Genomic DNA, 5,608 nt, shown 5'->3' with positions numbered 1-5,608 from the left:
CAGTCTCTTGACCTCATGATCTGCTTGCCTCAGCCTCCCAAAGTGCTGGGATTACATGCATGAGCTGCTGCGCCTGGGCTGTGGTCTTTATTTTTAAGAATTATTTTTATTTCAAAAATATTATTTAGAGACAGGGTCTTGCTCTGTCCCCAGGTTGGAGTGCAGTGGGTGGTCAGAGCTTACTGCATCCTTGACCTCCTGATCTCAAGGGATCTTCCCACCTCAGCCTCTCCAGTAGCTGGGACTACATGAGCACACACCACAACCAGCTAATTTTTGCATTTTTTAGCAGAGATGGAGTTTTACCATGTTGGCCAGGTTGGTCTCGATCTCCTGACCTCAGGTGATCTGCCCATCTAATTTTTTTTTTTTTTTTTGTAGAGATGGTGTCTTACCAGATTGCTAAAGCTGATGTTGAACTCCTGGGCTGAAGCAATCCTCCCACCTGGGGCTCCCACAGTGCTGGGATTACAGGCATTAGCCACTGAACCCAGCTCTTGGTGGTCTTTAATGGTTTCCTCACTATCTGGTATGACAAAAAGTTTCAGGCTGATTGGTATGTATACACATGTATGTGTGTATACATACATGTGTATATGTGTGCATATATACACAATTATATATATTTTAAGGTGAAAGATTAAACAATGCATGGGTTTATACCAGTATTTCCAATTCAGATCTAGATTAAGTGTTTAACTTTTGCCTTTTCTGTATTAAATCTAAGAATCTTTTCTTTTGTACTGAAAATCTTTGTCCTCAAAAATACATGGGGGCTGGGAGCAGTGGATCACCGCTGTAATCCCAGCACTTTGGGAGGCCGAGGCAGGCGGGTCACTGAATGAGGTCAGGCATTTGAGACCAGCCTGGTAAAAATGGTGAAACCCTGTCTCTACCAAAGATACAAAAATTAGCTGGGCATGGTACATGCTTGTATCCCAGCTACTTGGGAGGCTGAGGCAGGAGAATCGCTTGAAGCCACAAGGCAGAGGTTGCAGTGAGCCAAGATTGAGCCTGTAATCCCAGCACTTGGAGAGACCAAAATGAGAGGATCACTGGAGCCCAGGGGTTTGAGACCAGCCTGGGCAACATAGGGAAACTCCATCTCCCCATCTCCACAAAATAATTTTAAAATTAGCCAGACATGGTAGCACGTGCCTATGGTCCCAACTGCATGAGGAGGCTAAGGCAGGAGGATCACTTGAGCCCAGGAGGTCGGCTGCAATGAGGCGTGTTCATGCCACTGCACTCCAGCCTGGGTGACAGAGCAAGCGCTATCTCACACAAACACACACACGCACAAAGTCAAAGAGAAAGAAAAATAAGTAGAATATGAGGCCGGGCGTGGTGGCTCACACCTGTAATCCCAGCACTTTGGGAGGCCGAGGCTGCTTTTGAACTCCTGACCTCATGATCTGCCCGCCTTGGCCTCCCAAAGAGCTGGGATTACAGGCGTGGGCCACCACGCCCGGCCTTTCAGCTATTTTCATGTAGCATTTAAAAATGTGCTAGTTTCGTTTCCCAAGATTTCCTGATTCTCTTCTTCTTGCTCACTTTTAACTGGACTCTTTCCTCTGTCCTTTTTAAAAAAAAATTCCACTCCCAGAAGTGTCTCAACGGGGAGTCCTGTCCTGAAAGGGAGCCTGACTTGCTGGTTTCTCGAGTTTACAGGAGCAGGATTTCTGCAGACCCATTGATCCTTCCTGAAAGCCTCTTACGCTCACCTACTCAGCGAAAGCCCCTCCAGTTCAGCTGCTGTTCCCAGATGGCCTCACTGAGCTCTCCGTTAAATACCACGGCGACTTTCAGGTTCTCCGGGTTTCAGACCCACTGGAACACCCTTTTGTGTTGCTCTGCTTCCTCCCACAGAGACGATGCAGCTGATGTGACTGCCGGTGCTCTATCCTCATGAGCTTGTATTTTGGGGTCTGTAGGGAAAGTGTTTTGATCTGATTTTGTTGTAATTGTTCACGGTATCTTGGTTTTGCTTTCCAGTTGCTTTATCTGTTTTTGTTTGTTTGTTTGTTTTGTGGGGATTCAGAGAGATGAACAAACTGCCCCTGCCTCCATCGTCTCCGAATTTCTCTGTCCACATTATTCCTGTTTGGAACGTTTTGTAACACAACTGGAAACATAAGGCATGCAGGTGTATCTGATTGGTAAGGCATGCAGGTGTATCTGATTGGTAAGGTATGCAGGTAAATCTGATTGGTTGAGGTTAAAAACGCATGTTTTTGCCCTCGTTGCAGAGGAAGGAGGCCGGTTTCCACCTTGGGAAAGCGGGGCTCGTAGATTTGGAAATGCCCTAACATGGAAGGAGATTGAAAATGCATGACAATAAAAAATTAAAAAATTTAAAAAAAAAAGAAGAAAATGCATGACATATATCCACTATGGATCTATCTGCCCAGGTTTGACTTTTGCACACATAAACCAGGTTGATGCCTTTGTAGTGTCATTTGAAGGGCCTCAAAGTTTCCAACTGCCTAAAATATTTGTCCTAATAACTTCCCAGAGATGAGGGACGACAGAGTTACTCCTAGGATAAAGATATTATCTATTAAAGATTCCAAATTTCATGTTATTAATGAAATTGTGATATTTAGGAGGTTAGGTTGGTTTATCTGATCAGAGGACTGGGAAGCCAGTTAAATGTTCATCTCATAAGCTAGTCTTTGTGACAACTGGTTTTTGGATTGACTTGAGCCTCATAAATCAGCTGTGTGTATACACAGAACTTTTGACTCTAGAGATTAACAGAAGCACCTTGAGTTGACTCTTGTACTGTAGAAATCTGGAATATTTCTGCGGACTGAGGACAAACCAGTTTGCTCTCTTAGGACCCTCCATGTTGTAGTTCTGGTCATCTTTCTGGTTTGTGCTAGTACTGCAGTTCAATTAATTTTGGCCCTTCTTTGGCATATCCCAACATGTTTAGCTTCCCCACTGGCCTGCCACAGGGGTCCTAACATGCTTTGGATAAACTCTTACAGCTTATAAGTCAAGACATTTAGGAAAATACATTTAAAATCTGTATTTATCTGCCGGTTAACTAAAGCACACAAGGACTTTAAAATCTGTATTTGTCTGCCAGTTAACTGAAGCACACAAGGTTTCTTTAATCCTTTCATCATAATGGCCTAAGTTCATAGGGATTAAATAAGCATCCTGGAGATGAAATCCACAAGTTTTCAATGTACATCTATCTAATCCCTTTCAGTAGATGGACCACTCATTTCTGCACCAGCCAAGGTTTCCTGGTAGAACATGTTATTTATAGCACCACATACATGTGCCTCCCAGTATCATGTGGGCAATGAAACATGATGAATGCAAGTTCATTCTTGGGGGAGAGAGGCTTCCTTTAACATTGCCTTGTTTCCTGTTTTGCTGCTATATTTACAAAAAGTGTCCGAAGCATGTCATTTTATGAGTGCCTAGTCTGAAAATGTTTTTCACCAAGACAAGCCAGGACTACCACTGACTGTCTTCTAAGGACCTGTTGCTTCCCTGCCGTGGAGATCGCTATTGCTTCTGAGAGCAGGTGGAGCTGAGCAGTGGATGAAAAATCCTATCAGGTATTGAGCTCCTAGCACATGAGTCAGGTTCACTGTATACACATGCTTACCTTTAATTCTCCCTAGAACATCATGAAACAAATATTATTAGCTTCACTTTACAGAGGAGCACGTTAAAGCCTGGAGAAATGAAACTGTGTGAGCTCACACACCTGGCGAGTGACAGAAGCAAATTCAAATCCAGCTCTAGCTGATTCCTAAGTCCAGACGCTAAATGGCTACATTACCCTGGGCCTCAGAGCGGAAAGGCAGGGACGGCTTCGTGGGCAATGCACCGGTTCCTGCACTTAGAACATCTTGGTGTTTGGTTTAAGGCCCTACTATCACAGTCTTGAAATTCTTTTTTGTTGTCATTGAGACGGGGTTTCACCATGTTGCCCAGGCTGGTCTCAAACTCCTGGGGTCAAGCGATCCGCCTGCTTCAGCCTCCCAAAGTGCTGGGATTACAGATGTGAGCCACCATGTCCCTGGCCACCTTTTTTTTTTTTTAAAGGAGGCTTTGCATTTTTATTTTGCAGTGAGCCCCAGAAATGATGCAGCACTAACCAAACCACTGACGTTTTCACTTACTAAATGCCCACGGCTCTTTCTATGGTGGTGCTGACCGTGTTCAACCTCCCAGACCTCAAGAGGCAGGCTGAGCAGCTCTGCTACGTGAGGAAGGGTGTTTCCTGAGCAGGAGGAAGATGACCATGGGGCAAGAAGGAGGTTGGAAGGAATTCCTGTAGGTGCTAGCTTCACCCCGCTCCTGGCCTACACCTCTTTCTCTCCAGCTGTGCTTCCTTTCCCCCCAACTCTGCTTGCCCTCACCATACTGGAGTATATAAGGTGTGGAGTAAGAATTCTGGAATTGGGACCCAGTTATCCTGGTTCCTGAGCTCATGCTGTCCGCACTAAGGATACCTCTGGACAGAGGTGTGCTTCAGACTTCCGAATGTCTTAGCGATGTTGAATTAGCCCAGATTCACACCCCCTACATGCAACATTTTGTGTTCTGCCTGGACTCCTTTGCGCTTGGGAGGACGTCTAGCCCAGAACTCTATTCTGAACTCCAGACATTTATTTCTGGAAACCAACTGGACAAATGTTCCTGGAAGTTCTGCAGGCACCTCAGGCACATTGTCCCCTCTCTAGCAACTTGCCATGATCTCGGTTAAAGGGTCACCTCTGGGCCAAACACCTCAGCTGAGTGTCTTAAAATTGTCTTAGCTCTTTCCTGTCTCTTATTTTCAACATCACCAAATCTCACTAAATCCTGTGGACTTCTTCTTCTTTTTTTTCCCGGAAAAGCTGGATCCCTTAGACTTCTGCCTTTGTGTGTCCCTTGGGCACATCTGTTGGCTGCCACAGCTGTGGAACTGGTCTCTTTGCCCTACATTCTCTTCTTCCAGGCCATGCTCCACCCCACTGCGGAGTTATCCATTGATAAGACAATCCTGACCATTCATTCTCCTGCTCAAAACCTCCATAAAATCTCCACGGGCTCCCTGTTTGCCACAGGACAAAGTCCAAACACCTTGTGCCATCTGGCCGCATTCTGCCTTCGCAGCTTCATCTCCTTTCGTTTTCCTACTGTACTCCACGCATCAGCGTTTCCCAATACACGTACCCTTGAAGCCTCTCTGTGCGTGTGCTATTTCAGCCTGGAATCCGCCATGTTGCCCTGCTCCATCCGCTTAGTTACATATGCATTCTCCAAGACTCAGCTCCAACACTGGCAGTGCCTGGACGTTTTCCCAGACTCCCACCCACCCACCTCCTGACGTCTTTTTACTCATTGCCTATCACACTATCCTGTAAGCATGGAGTCAAGTGTCTGTCTGTCCTCGGTTGGATCATGGTTCTTCACGTTTGTATTCCCAGTGACTAGCATGATGCCAGGCACACAGAAGGGGTGAATGAAATGTGTGTGTAACGTTTCGAATGACTATATAGTTCTTAAAAGTTATTTTGATTTTTGGATTTTCAGACAGATAATTGACACCTGCAGTACTTTTAAATCAGAAAAAATGCTGTCAGTAGATGCATTT

Source organism: Mandrillus leucophaeus, unplaced genomic scaffold (assembly GCF_000951045.1).
Source record: "Mandrillus leucophaeus isolate KB7577 unplaced genomic scaffold, Mleu.le_1.0 Scaffold36, whole genome shotgun sequence".
Classification (NCBI taxonomy): Eukaryota; Metazoa; Chordata; class Mammalia; order Primates; family Cercopithecidae; genus Mandrillus; species Mandrillus leucophaeus.
The sequence above is the reverse complement of the archived record's forward strand: the minus strand, read 5'-3'. Positions refer to the sequence as shown.